At 44.4% G+C, this 20421-nt stretch overlaps 1 pseudogene; it reads right to left on the reverse strand.

The window, feature by feature from the left end:
- Positions 1-11207: 11207 nt before the first annotated feature.
- On the reverse strand, positions 11208-11679 carry LOC142428632 (ubiquitin-ribosomal protein eS31 fusion protein-like; annotated as a pseudogene).
- Positions 11680-20421: the final 8742 nt, after the last annotated feature.

Raw genomic sequence — 20421 nt, forward strand, 5'->3', positions numbered from 1 at the left:
AACTAAGATGGGTGAGCAGCTGTCATGCACATATGCTGCTTCCGTTTCAGCAGCTTAAAGGATGGCGAGACTTCCTCTTACAAACATTGGACATGTTGTCGGGAGAGACCAGTAGCTGAAGAGGGACATCATGTTTGGTGGAGGGGCAGCAAAAAGGGGAAGAACCTCAAGGAGATGGACTGACACCGTGGCGGCCACAGGGGCTCAGAAAGCGGACACTTGTGCGGACACTGCAGGGCGGGGCAGGGTTTCGTTCTGTTGTGCCTAGGTCCCTAGGGGTCGGCACTAGCTGATGTAATGAAGCAAGTCTAGGATGGCAAATAAATGGAAGAGTTCAGGCTCCCTAGCGACCACCCACTGCCACTGAATGAATTCCAACTCATAGCAACCCTCTCTCAAGTTTCCAAGCCTGTAAATCTCTAGGGGAGCAGATAGGCCCATCTATCTCTCAAGGAGTGGCTGATAGATTTGTACCACACACCTTGCAGTTGGCGGTCCCACACTGAACCCCAGCACCAACACATACTAATTCAGTACAACCAAAGTAAGATAGCAGCAGCTCCTAGGACCCGAGAGCAGGCTCCGGCTGACAGCCAAACCCTGGTGTGCAAAGTCCCACACTTGCAAGAAAACAAATTCAGCCCACATTCCAAATGAGTTTGGGAGCAGAGGGCTCCTTGGCTGGGCCCACAGTTGAGACACAGGCTGACTGTGAAACCTGGATTCCAGCCTGTTCGCCCTTGAGGGGAGGGCCTAGCTGAGCCGTGCTTGTGTTCCCACTCCACAGGAGCTAGGAGATAAGGCATTTCTCAAGGCATTCCTCGGCACATCAAAAAGATGCCTGGGTGACCAGGGAGGAATTTTTCAGAAGGCAAATGAGAGTTTTCACAATTATTTTGGCATCGGGTGGAGCAGATCATCCAGCTGCTGATGTAAATCTATTACGATCACCAGAATAAATCCGAAGGAATGCCCATTGAATAAAACACTTCAAATATGACAGTGTCATTTACACTGTGCATAATCTGGTGAATATGGACAGCTTCCCACCTGACAAAGATGAGCAAACTGAAATGTCCGACCAGAACCACCAGCAAAAATCATAATTTAAAACATCAGCTTTGGGGCTTTTTTGCCTTAGGGTGTGAGCAAACTGGTCACAAAGGAAGAGTTAAAATAAATCCACGAGCAGGAGAGTTCAAAAGATAACCTGACTACTCACGTGCCTAAAGAAATACAAACCAGTGACCAGTGAGTCAATCTGGACTCCGTGATTGCATATGATTTTCATGGCTGTCATCTTTTGGAAACAAGATCGTCAGGGCTTGCTCCCCAAGAACCTCTGGATGAGCTCAAGAGCACCTAATCACTTTGATGCTACCCAAGCTCAAATCCAATGCCACATCTTCCCGGGAGTAGGAAGCCTCATCTTCCCCCTGAGAGGTGGCTGCTGGTTTCAAACTGCTGACCCGGCGATTAGCAGCCCAATGGATAACCAACCACTACACCACCGGGACTTTCAGGGACTCCTTACCTTGCCAAGGGACTGAGTACCAATCACAATGCTTGTGATGAGGCTAAGTGGAAACGATATGGAACATAGGCTCCCAAACTTATTTGGCCTACCACCTCCTTCAGAAAACAAATTCCTCAGCATCCCCCTGGCAGCTAAAACCTTTTGTACTACAGCCCATAATCCAGGATTAAGTGTAGAGATATCTGCTTTCGCAGCACCCCCACCCCCACCCACTGGATCATTCCAGCACCCCAAAGGGGGCAATATTGCCGACTTTGAGAAAGACTCGTATAGACATAATACTTTAAGAGTGCTCACTATAGGTTTGAGTTATGGATTGATACATTCGAACTATCATTTGAATTATGGTGCCAGCGAAGAAGATTGCAAATATCATAGACTGCCAAGTGAGCCAACAACTCCGTCTTGGAAGAAGTACAGCCAGCATGCTCCCTAGAAGCAAGGATAATAAGACTTGTCTCAAGTACTTGGGGCACGTGACCAGGAGAAAGGTAGAGTAGAGGGGCGGTGATAAAGTAGACGACTTCGGACAAGATGGACGGACTCAGTGTCTGCAATGGTGGGCTCCAACGCAGCAACGCTGAGTAAGGTCGGCACAGGGCTGGGCGGTGTTCCGTGCTGTCGTACACAGTCGCTGTGAGTCAGAACCGACTCGACAGCACCTAATAACAGGCTACAGGTGTGGATGCCCACTGAAAGGTTGATATTGCAAACCCACTAGCTGATCCCTAGAGTTTCTGAGACGGTACAGCTTTATGGAAGCAAGCTGCCTCCCTGTCTCCCGTGGAGAGCTGGAAGGACGTGGTAGGGGTGTGCCCCAGGCCAAATTGCTAAGAAGCATCTTTACAGACAGTGCAGTCCAATCACTGAGAGTAAGTATTGTCCCTCTTAAAGAGTGTTATTTTTGTGTTCGCACACATCGCACTATAAAAGACTGGGTTAACTACCCACCGCAAATCCATAGTTGCCTACTCCCACTGTTCCATCGCCTTCTGCCTGAAGCATAGGCCCCGTATCATGTCGCAGGCAATGCAAAGCTTCTTGTGAATCACAGGTAGGGTGACTCATTTTAACTAACCTCGAGATCGGCAGTTCAGAAACATCAGCCACTCCGCAGGACAAGAGGTTTTCTGCTCTTTTAAAGGGTTACAGACTCAAAGCCCGCAGGGTCAGTTCTACCCTGTCCCACAGTGTTGGCATTGACTCGATGGCGGTGAATTGAGGTTTTGTGATAGCCTGGTGTGTTTTTTTTAAGTGATAAAATAAGATAGCTCAAGAATTAGAAAGTTATTCATATTCATTTCGGAGAAGTTATCTCGAGAAAACAATTTAAGGAACACCAAAGAATATGGGTAGAAAACAATAGCTGCCTTAGGAAAAATATCTAAACCATCAACAACCAAAATGCTTAACAACCGGAGAATCTTTAGAGAATTGTGGGAGATTACAGAAATAGAAGAATATGACACATGTGAACATAATATATAATATGGAAAGCCATTTATGATGCAACATTAAAGCAAAAATTAGACTCTAAAATAATAAGTGAATTTTGAGGATAGCTATGTAAACATCATGTAAACAATGTACACTTGAACTGCACCCTTGAAAAACTGGAAAGAATGTGTAAAAAGGAATGTATTTGGCCAATATTACTGGATTATGGTTCTTTTGAAAATTATATCCAGCATTATTATTGTTGATCCACAAATTAAAAAAAACGATTACCACATCATTCTTTGGTGGATAAGTATAAAACATTTGGGTCAAGGGGCCTTATCAAGCTTCTGTGTATAGAATTAAAATTCTAATGAAGGTTTATTGAATCTGGCTTCAGCTATATGTCTTAGCCAAGGCAGAATTAAAGAATCCATGGATTACACTTTTCTTTTTACTCACGGTTTAAGTATTATTATTTAGCTCTTTGCAGTTGGACAACTTTTGTCAATCCCTAGTGTTTTGGGTCCTCCTTACTTTGGATTGTGGGTGAGTAATGTTCCCTCGACCTAAACTTTTCAAGGATTCCAAGAGTTTGAGATTGGGCAAAAGAATCTCTTTCTATTAAAGCCTATGGCTCATCCCCTCCTTATCAGCCCTTCCATTGCCAGGTAAATTTATTCAATGATCTTATCTTGTGAAAATGTGAGCATATATGTCAGGATAAGAATAAACAGTTCACATTTTAATTTAATTTGTTCATTTACCCACTCTACTTAGGCTGTCCAGTATAGTAAGCCTGGCTGTGACATTCAAGGATGGTTCAATAAAGCGATGGTGACACTTGGAATAGTTTGTCTTATGTAATAGTTACATATGTGAGTATATTAGTATCTCTGCTTGTGAATACTTTTCCATATAGGGAGTCTTTAGTTTTTGTCAAGAAATGGTCTCAAAAACCACCTGAAGTGTTTTGGGGGGAAGTACATATGTCCAGGCACCCTCTCTGACATGGTGCCTCACATGTATTGTGGCAGGTCCCCCTATTCACTAACATTGAGAAGCTGCTGCTGTGACTGTTCATACAACTGGCAAGGAAAAAAAGAAAGAAGGAAAACGTTTTTGTTTTCATAGCATTTGCTCTAGGCAGGGCTTATCTGATCGATTAGACAGATGCTATTGCTGTTAGGGGCCTTTCAGTTAGCCAGGACTCCAAACAACGCCAGGTACAAGAGAACAAAGCACTGCAGGTGCAGCACCATTCTCTCCTCTGTGACAGTGGGGCCCAGCGTCGCAGCCACTGCGTCAGTCCATCTCCTTAAGGGTCCTCCTCTGTTTTGCTGACTCTACTTGGCCTGTTAATTTCCGGGAATTGATCTCTTGGTAGTATGCTCAAAATACGTGATTCCAAAATATGGAACATCTCTAAGGGGCATTCTAGCTGTACTTCTTACAAGACAAATTTGCTTGTTCTTCTGGCAGCTCTTGGTACTTTCAATATTCTTCCCCAGAACCTTAATTCAAATGCAGAGATTCTTCTTCAGTCTCCCTTATTCACTAATTTTCACATGCAGAAGAGGAGACTTTTAGGGATATGGATCCATTAATTTGAAGTTTTGGAGGCTACTGAATTTTTTTCAGTTCTTAAATTCTCTGAATATTCAACAAAATGAGTTCTGTTGATGTGAGTAGTCCCTAGCAGTTGTTGGTGCTGATCAGCATCATTTTAGGTGATTTTTTCAAAGAGGATGGGAGGCAGGCAATAGGCTCCTAGCAAAATAAAACAATCTATTTCTTTAAAAATTAATACATTAAAGCATCATTTATTTTTACTTTGTCTCAGCTATATTCAAACATCTCTCCCTTTTCAGTTGGCTTAGTTGAGTATCCTCTCTTTGGTCTTTGTACATATTTAAAATTAAGAATTGATTTGTGCATATTTCTCAAAAATTACAGGTGCATAAATCCGGGGGGGATTATGTAAATAAAAATCCCAGTATTGCCGTGTTGATCGCATGATGAACAAGGCCTGTTATAGTCAGAGTCAACCTGGGTGAGTGCCAGAAATAAGGCCTATCCTCAAAGGATCCCAGTGTGTCAAGAAACAACTTCTCTGCCCGTATTTGTATTCAATACTACAGTTAATAATTCACACATTCACAAATAGGGAGGGGGAAGGCTTCAGAAATTTAGAAGTTTCCATTTTTTTTTCATTCGTTTTTCCATGAACTTTTTGAATCCTCATAATTTCATTTGATCCTCGACCCCACTCCCACACAGACAGACACACACACACACACACACACACACACACACACACACAGGACTTTTTTTTCCAGCAATAATGAAAAGGAAGTTCCGAGAAGTGAAGGGCTTCCCTACGAGACTGCATTGAATGCAAAATGAGGCCAATACCTTTGGCAGATTTGGGACAGTCCACTTGTCCATCTGCCCTCTAGATTTCACAACTGTGCTTGGGCGTTTCTGCCTAGCAGATGTCCAAACAATGTGAAAGTTTACGTACCCACTCAAGTGATAGACCACACAAAAATGCAGTGGGGAGAGTCCCCAAGGTTAACCCGGGGTATATTGTTGCTCACAAAACAACGCATGGGTTTTAAAACAAAACAAAACAAAAAACAGGCTGTTCAATCCATTTCTAGGTAGTCACAGAAAAAGCACAGGTTATATAAGGCCAATCTAGTTTCCTAGAGACTTTGAAGCAGCTTGTAGTTCCCATGCAATATTAGTCTGAGCATTGTTGTAAATAATTAACCTGCCTGGTATTAGACAAATCATGGAAAATAACTCTTCCATTGAATTAAAGTCTTCTAAGATAGTAAGCGGAAAGATTATTTACTGTCACGAAATCCTTCATTTTAATCAGCCTCCACTTTGTTTTATGTTGGCATCAATGAATAAAATATCATTGTATTCTGCACCTCACCTTGGCTTCAGAAAACATTTTTGAAACAAAGGAGACGCTATTTTAGGATGCTCTTCTAAGAACACTCACTACTCCTGACAGTATAAAGAGAAATACGCTCAATTTCACCTTACCTTCCTTTCTTTCAGAATTCCCACCGTACTTCCAAAGAACTCTCCCTGAGTTCACTGGTCTTCTAGTAAAGCACTTTGATGTGTGCATGCTGATTTAAGGGGTTTTCTGAAGCGATCTCTCCCGTCCGCAGAAGATCAACCCGGTTCTCACAGCCAGTAGCACGTAGAAGAAAGGAGCGTGGTTCTGAAACGACGTGTCCTGGTAGGTGTCCACTAATGCCTGCCCGCTTTCTTTCTCTCCTGGCTCCCTTTTTTCCCCTCAGTGTCTTAGCCTTCCTTCATCTTGAAGCAGCCCTGATGGTGCAGTGGACTAAGCTCTGGACTGTTTACTAAAGATTTGGGAGCCCAAAGACACCAGCCTTCACTGGGAAAAGATGAGACAACCTGCTGCCATTCAGACCGGCGGTCTTTAAATTTGTTGATTTAAGCCCTCTGAGGCGTTCGACTCTGTCACACAGGGTCACCCTGTGCTGGGATTGACTAGATGGCCGTGGGTTCGGAGCCTCTCGCGTACCGCGCGCTGCCAGAATGAATGTGGATAGCCGGAATGCTTCTTAGAAGGTGGGGTGTAGACATTTCTTCTTGTTTCCTTTGGATGCGGTACCAGGAGGAGTCAGTCCCTGGAAAAGGACATCCTGTTTGGTAAAGTAGAGGGGCAGTGACAATGAGGAAGAACCTCACCGAGCTGGATTAATGCAGCAGCTGCAGCAGGAGACGTAGCAAGGAGCCGGAGGCTGGTACAGGACCAGACAGTATTTTATTCTGCCGTACATAGGATTGCAATGAGTTAAACTCAACTTGACAGCACTTAACAAGAACAACAACCCATCTTTAGCAAAGGAGCACTGGGGGTGGAGTGGGGAAGCGCTGGGCTACTCACCCAAAGGTTGATGGATCAAACCCACCAGCTTCTGTCGGAGAGAGATGTGGCAATATGCTTCCATAACGATGACAGCTTTGGCCAAGAGCTTTGGAGATATCAGTTTGAACCACCCAGCAGCTCCAGGGAAGAGAGATCTGATGCTCTGCTCCCAAGAAATCACAGCCTAGAAAACCACACGGCATACTTCTACTCTGTCACATGGGGCTACTGTGAGTTGAAATCATTTTGACAACTAAGAGCAACACCCTTTCAGAGAGTCACGGGTGGTGCACCTGGCCAACATGCTCAGCTGACCGTGGAAACGCCAAAGTTTCAATCCCAGAGGTGCTTCTGAAGAAATGCCTGATTATCTACTGCTGAAAACCCAGCCCTGGAACCCGGAAAAACACAGCCCTACTCTCACGGGCATGGGGTTACGATTAATCGGGGTGGCTTGATGGCAGATCATTTTATCTAGTAGAAGCGCCCTCAGTGAAGCAAAGGCGTGTGTGAGATGATGCGCTGAGCTGGAACCCGGACCACGGGGTCAAGGGAATTTTGTTGGTAGGCCAGTTTCTTTTAACAACCCCCCTCTGTCATTTAGGCTAAGACAAGATATGTTTTCAAAAAAAGAAATGCATTACTGTAAGAGGTGGAAAATGGGTCCCGTCCAGAATAAACACACCCAGAGTGGTAAAGCCAGGGGGCTGTCTTGCAGAAAAGGTTTCCACCATTGAGGAAGGAAAACTAAAAACTTATTTAGTCAGGAAAGGGATTTTGTTTTTTACTCTTTTAAGACAAGGGTGATGCCTTGGCTGGGTTTCTCGGTGACCCCTGTCATGACCAGGGCAGGTGTGTTATCCAGCAGAGTCAGAGGCCTGGCTAGTGAGAGGGCAGAGCTAAAGGAGGAAGCCGGTGCTCATGTCTCCCGCGGAACGAAGGGGAAGACATGGCTTCCCGGGGTACCGTGACATGCCATGTCTTCAGACAGATGAAAGGACAAAGGTGATGCCACTGACTGTCCCTCACTTCCCCTGTGGCCTTAAGACACCCAAATATTCTCCCACACTCTCAATGGCAACATGAACTATAGCTAAGAGGGGAGAGCAAGGCAACGGCCAAGGGTAAAGCGATTCGGGGTGAATATCCTGAGCCGAATGAAAGTCATGGCTGCCCTCAAGGACAACAGGCAGAATACCGCCGCAGTGGTACGTGCTAGATCTCGTACAACAGTGGAGACGCTGTCGTTCTTTTTCACATCTGAGATGCTATATGTAAACTGAGACCCTTTTATAGCTCAGTGGAGCCCTGCTGGCATGGTGGTTATGAGTTGGGCTGTTAACCCCAGAGTCAGCAGTTCAAAACCACCAGCCACTCCATGGGAGAGAGATGAGACTGTCTAATCCCGCAAACAGTTACAGTCTTAGGAACTCACAGGGCCAATTGTGCCCTGTACCACAGGGTCACTGTGAGTCAGAAATGGCTTGATGGCGGTGAGTTTGGTTTTTTGACATACACTCTACTCTGCCTTGCAGGCACGTCATGTGGCGCTCTCAGGGTGTTCCATGGGAACTTTTTATTAAAAAGTCAATTTTATTGGGGGTTCTTATAGATATTATAACAATCCATAAATCAATTTATATCAAGCAAACTTGTACAGATGCTGCCATCATCATTTTCAAAACAGTATCTTTCTTCTTGAGCCCTTTGATATCAGCTCCTCTTTATTTCCTCCCTCCTCCACTCTACCACCCTCATGAACCACATATATACATACATACATACATATACATATATATTCTCATCTTACACCATCCAATGTATCCCTTCACCTACAATTCTGTTATTCATCCCCCTTGAGGCGGGTTATACAGCCATCATGACTGTCAGTTCCCCTTCTCCTCCCTTAGCCGCCCTCCCTTCCTGTCCTTCCTGTGCCCTCATAGAATCATTACTCCCATTTGGGACTTCCTTTGTCTACATACTAAAGCCTGTCTCCTTAGGGGTTGGGTGGGGGAGGGAGAGGAAACAAAAGAGATGTTATTTCCGATCATAGAAAATCAGGATCCTCCGCTTTGGGGGCAGAAACTCTTTGCCATGGAGTCAATTCTGATTCAGAAGAACCTCATAGGAGAGTGTAGAACTGACTGTCCCTGAGGACTGGGTTCTGCCATCTGACCTGCGGCCATAATTAAATGTATATTTTACTGTGGGCCAGGTAAAAGTTTACATAGCACACTCGTCTCCCATTCAGCACATTATACAGCTCATTCCCTGACATCAGTTGCAGTCCCACAAAGTGTCAGTACCCTCCACGCTTCCACTTCGAATTTCCTTTGTTTGTTCACAGTCTCCCTGCCCCCTCCTGCCTTCTTCACTTTGTCTTTGAGCAAACGCTGTTCTTTGGATCTGCTCTAGGTGCTTGTTCTCAGAAGCATTTCCTTCCGGGGTGCCACTGTTCATTTTATAGGCCTGTCTTCGTATGTTAAAGGGTGAATCGCTTCACTTTTATGTTGGAAGTGTGTCTAAGATTCAGAGTTTCTGGGATCCCACCGGTCTCTACCAGACCAATACGCTTGCCGTCATTTTTCAATTTGAAGTTTGTCCTACCTTTGCCCTCATTCTTTATGGTTCCTCCGAAAGGACTCTGGAAGGAGCCCTGGAAGGTAGTGGCAATTGACCGGATGGCAGTGAATTTATTTTTAAGGAACACTGGGCGGTTCAGTCAGTTAAGCTTTGAGCTGTTGATCAAATGGTCAGCAGTTCAAAACCACCAGCCACTCTGTGTGAGAGAGATGAGGCTGTCCACTCCCATAAAAGTTTAGTGTCAGGGACTCTTAGCAGTCGCTCTACCTTCTCTGTCCCACAGGGGCACTGTGAGTTGGAATCACCTTGACAACAGTGAGTGTTTGGATTCCAGACAGCATCGGTGCCGCTTGTAATCACCGAGCACCACCCAGTTCTTCTGGTCTCAGTTTAGCGAAGGCTGGGGTTCCCTTCGAAATAATGGTTTCCTTGAGTCTGTGGTTTTCTGTATTCTTCTCTGATCCAGATGGAAAGAGAACAATTTGTAATTTAGATGGCTGCTCACAGGCTTTAAGGACCCAGTTACTATTCACTGAAGTCGGACGTGGAATGTTGTCTTTATGGACTGTGCTATGCCTCCACACACACCCCCGGCAAGAATGCGCTCTCCAGGACTCACGCCCAGTAGCTCATTTAACCCCTGTGTTCCCCAAGACTGTGCTATCTAGTACTCACACCCGGTAGCTCAGCCCTGGGTGGTGCTTTGCTGTGACTAAGATGTTTTCAGGCTGTGAAAAATGTTTCAGTGCAAGCCACAGAGTGACGTAAAAATGAAAGCCATTATGAAACTGTTTGCTCCTTGAATTTATTATAGTAGGCTTTACAGGTTTGGTTGTTAACTGCAGGGTGTGAGTCGGACATCTATAACCCAGAAACTGCCTGTTATCTCCCTTGCCCAGAGTCTTGGCATATTTTTGTACAGCCCTCTCCTGACAGATAGCACCATGCATTGTTATGTGCTTGCTGGCCTCTACATACTACTAGGGTGTCTAGCTCCACAGAACAGAAACTATGTTAGGCATCTTTATATCTTCTCTCAACTTCCTCCACCCTCTCCAAACCCCAACACACGCACACACACAAAATACCTGGTACAGAGTATAAGAATGTCATGAAATAATTTATCAAACTAGCTCTGTAGTTATTCATTAGAGCAACAAAATAAATTTTGAAAGCCCAGTTTACATGTACCAATATGCCTACAAGACTAAATCTCTTCGGCGATTTACTTTTGAGCCTTCTAATGCCATCCTCTCAGAGTTGTTATTATCACCAAATGATAATAACGCTTCAAATCCATGGATTCGCCAGAGCCTGGAACAGCACATGCCAGGATCTTCATTGCTGCTGGCATTTCTATAGTTGCAAATTTTGTCAGATTTTCTGTTTTTTTAACTCCAATGGCACAGTAAATTTACCATAGTACATTCAAACTTGTGAACTTGTATCAACAACTTTTGGGAATGAAGTAGCATTGCAAGGAAAATAAGGAGAAAAAAAATTAAGGGCGTCCACTTAGTTACTAGTAATATTATAACTAATTATGCTTGTGGTTAAATGTAGAAAGAGTTTAACAAAATAATGCTGTTATATATATAATTAATATATATATACACTATATATATACTGCCTTCCAATCAATACTGACTCATAGCAACCTCCTGTGGGTTTCTGAGACTGTAACTATTCTTTGTTGTTGCTGTTGTTGTTGTTAGTTCATGTCCTTTATTGACCAGTACACAGTTGCATATCTTCTGCTGTGTGGAAGTAGTGGGTTAGACAGCACTTGTCACAATCATGTCTGCCAAAATGGTTGGCCATGAAAACCCCAGCACCACACTCGTCTGAAAGGCACTCATGCCAAAGGCAGCTGATTTTGCCGTTTTCATTCACCTTACAGTATTTTGAGGTGGCCAGCTTAACCTTCTTTCTCTTGCGCTTGTGCTTCTTGGGAGCAGTGTAAGTCTTGGCGCCACCATGAAGTCTCCGCACAAGATGAAGAGTGGACTCCTCCTGAATGCTGTAGTCAGACATGGTACGTCCGCCTTCCAGCTGCTTGCCAGCAACGATCAGCCGCTGCCAATCAGGAGGAATGCCCCCCTTGTCCTGGATCTTGGACTTCACACTCTCTAGCACACGTGAGGGTTTGCCCTCGAGAGGGACGGCCTTCCCCGGGGGTCTTCATGAAGATCTGCATCCTGGTGGCAGCTCCACCGCAGATGGCGGAAGAAAAGCGAGACTGTAACACTTTATGCGAGTAGAAAGCCCAGTCTTTCTCCTGTGTTGTTGCTGGTGGCTTTACTATGAACTATTTTTCCCCCATAGGAACTAATTCCAGTTTGTTGTTAATATATGCCTGTAAGCTACAAATATTATATTTAAGTAATTTTAAACTATATCACACATTTCTCTGCTAATTAAAATAGATAATAAATATCCCTAAGGATTCTGTATAGTTTGGTACAGGGGGAGACCCAGGGGAGTGGTGGGGACACCACTGGGCAAGGAAAGCAAACATGACGACTAGAAAAAGAAAACTAGGTAACACCAGTTTGTCCCTATGTGGTGCACACAGGCGTATAAATTGTCCTCAGGCTTTGCTCAATTGATGTATGTATGGATTGTATGAGCCCCAATAAAAAGATTAATTAATTTTAAAAAATTGTCCTCAAAGTGGTGCCAACCTGGACTTAAAGTTCAATTCTCTAACTCTTTGGCCAGAGAGTATGTCACAGAATGGTAATAGTTCTTATTTGGGAGCTGCCTCTACTGCATATAGATTTATTTATTTTTCTTGCTCAATGACATTACACGTGTGCTATGATAAAAATATTATTCTTAAGTGAAGAGAGATTAGTGACTAGTTCTTTTCTCTCTCTCTCTCTCTCTCTCTCTCTCTCTCTCTCTCTCTCTCTCTCTCCTCGTTCTCTCCACTTATTCCTCAAACAGAAACTGGTAACAGAGGAATAAATAATAACTAACTCCAACCAAGAAAATTTGGGGTGCCTTTAAGGGATCATTGAGTACAAAAGTAAACACTGACCTTTACTGAAAAAGCTTCTACCATTTTAGAAAGTCTGTGTGATCCTATTTAGGGCATTGATATAACTTTACCTAAGACCTAAAATAAACAGCAAAGTGATTTATATGGTATCTGGGCTCCCAAACAGAAAAAAAAGATATGACTTTGAATCTCATCAGAGGCAGAGAAGAGAAAGCAAAAATTTTCCCACCCCCTTAGCCTGTAATCCACTAGGCCACCCATTCCAAGCAACATCACAGAAATGCTTACTTCTGAGTCTAATAATCTGTTGGCGATGCAATTTATAACCAGGAGCTTGCCCCCAATTAACATTTTCTGCATGAATAGAGATCTATTCCCTCCCACTTGGAAGGCCGTGTTAAATAAACAAGTGATAGGCCCAACCTGAAATCTTCTTCGATGAAAATTTAGCACACAGACAAGTATGTCAGTGCCTCACACACAGTCTGGGACCAACGTGCTGCTCGCTCTCTGTGTGGTGAAGGAATACATTTTTGCGTGTCAAACTCAAGGGTCTTGCAGAACTTTTAGATTCTAATTGTATCCTCGAACAGCAGATGAGATTATTCACTCCAACTGCATCATATCAGACATCTTTTGGCTGCGGAGGAGACTCTTGGGTTTGGTGCAAGAATAGAGTGACCCTTCCTTTTCCACAGGGATTGCTCCCTCTGAGACCACTGTGCTGCCCGCCATGTTGGTGAAATGGGAGGACCCACAAGTCAAATATTCCAATTGGTTCGGAGTTAACGTCACATGGCAAAGTGTTATGCAGAACTGGTGGTTGGAGTGAGTGTGTAAGCAGAAGAATGCAGGTGAGCAGTCCAAGTGTGGGACTTTGGAGAGCAGGGAGTCTGCTCTCTCCTGCTCTCCCTTCCACCTTCAGTGCTTGGCGCTTCATGCCAGGAAGAGTTGGCACGCAAGAACTAGTTGGTAAAGATTTGTTTTTGTCATTATTAGGTGCCATGAGCCCACGTTTGCCTCCTAGTGAGCCCATGTGATAGTAGTCCTACTCCGGCACAGGGTTTCAAGGGCCTGGACTCTCTCTGTCTCGCTTTTTGAATCATTTTATTGGGGCTCTTTACATCTCTTATCCATCCATCCATCCGCTGTGCCCAGCAGACCTGTGCTCTTCACAGATGTAGACCATCACGTCCTTCTCTTCCAGACACAGTGGGGGGATTCGAACCACCAATCCTTTGTGAGCAAGGGAGCTGAGCAACCTCTGTCCTCAAACTGGGACCTTTCCTCAAAATCACTTGGGAACGAGAGAGGGGACGCGTTGAGAAATGGAGCAGGACACGTGTCCCATCTTTCTGTCCTTTTTTTTATCAGCTATCAAACCCAAGGAGCAGGCCTTCCTAGCCATGAAGAGCTTGCATCGCACACCAGGGGAATGTACAGGCGCTGGCCCTAGACAGGCCAAGCCAGGAAGCAGAACTTTTCCAAATGGTTTGCTCCCTTGGGCAGGGTGGCTACCAACAGGGTGGCTGGGAACGGGTTCACCTACTGAGCTTGGCACCGGGCGGCACTCTGCCCGGCACTTCACAGGCTGTCGCATTCCACAAGCCCTTAGAGATGTTTGCTTTTGCTGCTCTGTGGGCTCTGCCTGCTGCTTGAGTCACAGCAGGGCACCCCAAGGATAAGGATTGCCAGGGCTGAGGATATGGTGTGCTGTTTATTGCGAGTCCCAGGACTCGAATGGCTCCCTTGGATGAAGAGAATATGAATGACTCTACAAAAGTGGGTTCAAGTTACAGGGGGGTCATCTGTGCTTCTGCCCTGATCGAAATAGCTGTGACTGAAGGACCTGGATCATGCCACTTCCTTCTAAGGAAAAAATTAGTCACTTTTTTTAGCCACAACAGGGCTTAGAGGTAATGCCTAACTTTCCCGAAGGTGAGGACTTAGATCGACTTTAAAATAGTCCTTTCACCCATCATGACAATAGTTTTATTTTTAAAGTACCTTTGCGTAAAAAAAAAATACATAAAGAAAAGAGTTGAAATAAACTCTATTTTAATTTTCCAATCAAACGTTCTATTTTATGAATCATGACATTGACAAAATACTGCCTGTACTGGTTGGGTGCCATCCAGCTGGGTCTGATTCACAGCAGAACTAGCACGTGTGTTCTGGTGCCATCTTGACTGTTTGATTCCATGGTTACACCCACCGTATCACTCCAGCTCATTGAAGGGCTCCCTTCTCTTTTTTTTGCCGACCCTCTACTTTATCAAGCATGATGTCTTACTCCAGCAACTGGTCCTTCCTGATAACAGGTCCAAAGCACATGAAGGCTCTCCCCTCCCTTCTAAGGAGCATCTGGCAGCATATCTTCCGGGATCGGTGTGTCCATGCTTCAGGCAGTCCATATTTTCAACATTCATTGAGTCTTCCCTACTCAGTGTTCGGCTTTCACACGCATTTGAGGCAATTAAAGATATGACCTGGGTAAGGCACCCGGGAATCCTAGAGCAACATGAGGTCTTTTGCAACCGATTTGACCAATGCAATCCATGATTTGATTTCTTGACTACTGCTTCCATGGACATTATCCGTGGATAATGGAATGAGGTATTGACACTTCAGTACTGTTTCCTCCGTGTGATCACGGTGTTGCTTACAGGGTCAGTTGTAAGGATCCTGGTTTCCTTCGTGTTCAGCTGTCAGCCAAAGGGCAGGCTGTCATCTCTTGTCTCCATCAGTCAGTGCTTCAAGTTCTCTCACTCTCAGCAAGTAAGGCTGTGTCTTCTGCACATGGTCAATGTTCATGATCCTTCTTCCAATCCTGATGCCTGGTTCTGCTTCCTATAGGCCAGCTTCACAGATGATTTGTTCAGCATACAGATTGAAAAAACATTTTGGAAGGACAAGCCCGACACACACCTCTCCTGATTTTAACCATACAGTATCCTCTTGCCTCTTTGGAATTCCCTTTCTTCACAGTGTTTCCATGATTGATTATGATCCACATAGTTGGATGCATTTGCATAGTCAATAAAACACAGGGAAATCCTTTCCTGGCATTCTCTGCTTGCAGTCAAGATCCATCTGGTGCCGGCAACGCTACCCCTTGTCCAGAGCTTCTTCTAGGCTGGTGTGTTTCTGGCAGGGTCCTGCTGGGGTACTTCTACACCTTCATAACATTATCTTCAACAAAAGTTTACTTATGTGTAATATTAACGATATTGCTTGAGAATATCCTCATTCGATCGAGTAATCTTACAACTATAAATCTCTTCCAGTCGATAGGGGAAGTAGCTGTCTGTTAAATTTCCTGGCATATCCATGTGAACACTTCCAGTGGCTTGATGGGTAGTCTGTCCATTCCTGGGTCTTGTTTTCTGACAAGGCTTCATTCCCGCTGGGACCTCTTCCTTTCACGCCATCATAGGCTACCTACTGAAACGGATGAACATCAACCAGAGCTTTTGGTTCCAGTACTCTGTGTCCCTTACATCTGCTTTGGGGCTTCATGTGTCACTCTGTACTTTGCCCATAGAGTCCTTCAATGTCTCAAAGCAAGCCTTCAGTTTTGTTCTTCAGGGTTTTCAGCTTGAGAAATGGCAAGCATAGCCTTCCCCTGTAGTCTGCTAACCCCAGGTCTTTTCATACTTCATTATATTGCTTTACTTTATTTTCCAGGGCCATTTTTTTCAAGAAGAAAACAGCCAAGGATGTAGCTCGTGCGCATATGTCTAAGAAAGCATTTATCATTCACGCGTGTGTGTGATTAATGCTGTTACTAGTCTTCCAATTGTGCATACAAGAAAACTTTGAGTCATTTCACTCTTCCCAAGCTTTCACAGTGACTTTTCACCTCAATCGCTTCTTGTTTAACCCCTCTTATATGCCCTCCCGATGGTCTTTCCCGTTGCCTTGCGCCTGCACTAAGCTGTCCCAATCTGCCCCACTTATTCTCCACCACTATCTACGTCTGGAAGGACCTGAGCAGCCTGCTTTGCCATGAACTTGCTTGGTGTCTGCATGTGTGCTGCTCCTGTGCACATTCAAGTGGATTCCCGCTCCTAGCAGGACCTAAAGGACAGAGTAGACCTGCCTCTTGGGGTTTCCAAGGCTGAAATCTTCACAAGAGCAGATCACCAGCCCTGTTCTCCAACAGAGGGCCTGGTGGATTTGAACCACTGACCTTGCACTTCTTTGCAATACTTAATTGATTCTGTCTTTTGGATTGTACACAAGATATTTAGGGACAAGAAGAACTGTCTATATGACAAGTATCTTTGTCTATGTTCTTCTCTTTCTGTCTTAATGACTTTTCCTAAGGGGGGGGGGCATTAATGGCATGTCTAGCTAAGAGACATGGGTCATGTGCCGAGAGACACAACAGAAAGCAAATGCACAACGTAGAAAATAACTGTGCAAGGAGAGTGAGACTCTGAACGGTCTTTCCCTGCGTTTTCTCACGATTGGTAAAGGGCAGCGAAAAAGAGGAAGGCCCTCGACACGACGGATTGACACAAAGGCTCAAACGTAAGAATACGTGGGATAACGCGGGGCCAGGCGGTGTTGCTTTCTCTTGTACTTGTGCTCCCTGGCCTCTGGCAACAGCAGCAATATTGTTATGGTTTGTTATCTAATACACGGAAACCACTTAGTGGACATACAGTTTCTTTTTTCCCATCTAACATCAGTTCATATAGTTTAGAGAGCTGACATTATGTTGCATATTTATCACATTTATATTTAGCTCTTCATTCAAACTCGCCAGCCTTTATCTTCCGACTAATTCACACATGGCAGTGCCTCCCCCTGCTCCCTTTTTTCTTCCCAAGAGGCAGACCAGAAGAGATGCATTTCCAAAAAGAAAGCTTTACAATCATATTTCAAAACTGATGAAGCAAACAATATAATTAGCGGACTAAACTTTTTCTGCTTCTTTACCCATGCATGTGTGTGTGTATAAAATGAAACATATGTATATTCCAGCATGATCTTATAATATACTTTTAAAACACTGTGCCCTCTTATAAAGTGATGCAATAGTTGATGAGAAAACAACACAAGACGAGCAAGTCCATGTAGGGACAACTGTCCTAGACACAACAAGAATGCAATGTTTTCAGTCCTGGCATCTCAGGGTTCACAGGAGGGAATCATTCTCTTCAACAAAGTTCATGAAAGAATGCTGACAACAAGAAAACTGTCTTTGCTGGAGGCTGGGAGGACAGAGGGTGGATTTCAGAGTGAAAATAAAGGCTTGCTTTCGGCTGAGGAGGCTTACGGCCTCAGAAACCCCCAAGGACAGTCCTGTCCTGTCCTACGGCGTCTCCCCGAGTCGGAACTGCTCGAGAGCAGTGAGTTTGGTTTGGGTTTTAAGATTGAAAAAAAGTAAAGCTTATAAATCTGGTGTTTCAAAATCAAATACCACAGCTAAGACAGGATGGTAAATAATACAAGTCCGGCTTATTTAATTTATGATTTCTCAAGAACGTAGCTGAGAAGTTAGTACATATTATTCTAAGTAGAAGTCTAAAGGCGTGGGCATTCAATGTATTTTAATGTGTACTCCCGTGGTGCTGCTTTGCTCTAGGATCAACAAGCCTACTGATTATAGTGTCTGGGAGAACAAGGTACCACAGAGAGATTCGTTTGTTATCAATTGTGGGAGTACACTGGTCAGTAGTCTCACAATAGTAAAATAAACCCCAAAAAGGGGGGAAAGAAGAAAAGGAAAAAGGGAGGAAGGTTGGAGAAAAGGAGGCAAACACGGAGGAGAGAAAAGGACAGGTGGAGTAAAGACCCAAGACACTCAGCCGGTGGTGTCATTTGACACAGAGGAAAAGCTGTCAGCTACCATTGTCCGGAGTACTGGGGCAGGGCCTCGTGTGGCCAGGGCAGAATCCCTGGTAACTTAATGGCTACCTGTTGTCTGCAACTGCAAGGTCAGCAATTCTGAACCAGCACCCAAGACACAGGAGAGAGATGAGGTTTTCTATTCCTACAAAGAGGGTACAGTATAGCACTGTTGTAACGCATAACTTCCTCTAGTTCTTTAATATTTCCTCCCCCTATGATGAGGGTCTTAGTTTTACCTCATTAATCCTGTTAGACCTGCTTATGTTCATGCGTATAATTAAGATCATTTGATGTGTGCAATCCAAGATAAACCCTTCAGGAATTGTAACGGGAGTAATGATTCTCTGAGGGTACAGAAAGAGAAGGGGGAGGGGGGCTGATAGCAATGATGACAATATAACCCCACTCGAGGGGAATGAAAACAGAATGGCAGGTGAACAGATACATTGGGTGGCATAAGATTATGGGGGAAAATAACAATAATATTTCATATAACAAGGGTTCTTGGGGGGTAGGGTGGGAGGGCATGGATAAAGGGAAACTGATACCAGAGTGCAGGAAGAAAGAAAATGTTTTTAAATGATGGCCACAGTCATACAATCACACTTGATCTAATTGAACTAGGGATTGGTATAATATCTATAGGGCTCCCAATAAAATGGAAAAATTCATTTGAAAATCTTTTAAAGAGTAGTAGTCTCAGAAGCCAAAGTTATCAGGATTATCAATGAGCATATTGGGGCAAATCTAAGGCCCTAGTGCAGGGCATACACAGGCTACCAGGTCCACCGAAAGAAGCACACTCAGTGGAAGCCAGAGTAGATGAATGGGACCTTTCAAAAATAAAGCACCTGTTACTTCAAAAGATTTCATAAGGAGAGTAAAACACAGACTGGGAAAAGACATTTCGCCATGCCATCATGGACAGAGGACGAATTACAAAATTCTACAGACGACAAGCCTACGAACAAGCCCGCAATAAGAAAAACACTAACAATCCTCTTAAAAGATGGGCAAAGGACATAAAGAGACCATTTACAGAGGATGACGCCTGAATGGCTAACACGCCCATAAGGAAGTGCTCTCATTCACTAGCTATCTGGGAAATGCAACTCAAAAAACCATGAGATACCATCGAACACCCATAACTGTAGCCCAGTTAAAAAACAGAGAACAACAAATGCTGGAGAGGGTGTGGTGAGATTGGAACTCCTATTCTCTGCTGGTGGGCTTGCAAATACATACAACCGCTGTGGAATGTGAACATGTGATTCCTGAACTAGATGGCAATAGAAAGGCCGCCTAACCCTGCAATACCATTACTGGGAATATACCCCCCAAAAATGAGACAGATCACAAGCAGATGTAAACTCCCCCATGTTCATGGCAGCACAGTTCACAATAGCAAGAAGTTAGAAACAGCCTCAATCTCCATCTGTAGAAGGAAGGCTCAAGATACTTTGGTATGTACCCACAATGGAGTACTACGCATCCCTCAAAAACAGCGATAAAGTCATGAAACACCTCATGACATGGAGGGATCTGGAAAATATTATATTGAGTGAAGTTACTCAAGCACAAAAGGGCAAATATTGTATGAGTCCACTGCTGTAGGGACACGCACCAGAGACAAGCACGGGCTCAGGCTTGTAGGACATCCAGTCTGCTGGCCAGGTCACTTTAGTAGAGGGGTCCTCACAGCAGCTTGGGTCAGATTGTCAAGGGAGGGGGAGGCAAGGATGGCCACTTAGTGGCTGCCATGCAAAGATATGATGATGTTCACCTGGGCTGGCAGACATTCCTATCAGAGGGATGAGGAATATAGATGGGAAAGTCAAGTCAGGAGAGGAGAAAGGGAGCAGACAAGTGTGTGCCTGTTGGTTGAAAAAGAGGGTAGGACCAACTTCCAAGTGGGCATAAAAGACTAGGAATCCTAAGGTGAGCGTATACCAGGTAATATGCACCTAATATGTCACATTGGCCGAAACTTCTGTACACCCCCTGGGGACCCAGGCCAAGTGTCATACAACACTGGAGCATTGACTTCTGGATTTCCAAGGCACATAACACTCT

The sequence above is a fragment of the Tenrec ecaudatus genome, chromosome 16 (genome assembly GCF_050624435.1).
Source record: "Tenrec ecaudatus isolate mTenEca1 chromosome 16, mTenEca1.hap1, whole genome shotgun sequence".
In the NCBI taxonomy this organism is placed as follows: Eukaryota; Metazoa; Chordata; class Mammalia; order Afrosoricida; family Tenrecidae; genus Tenrec; species Tenrec ecaudatus.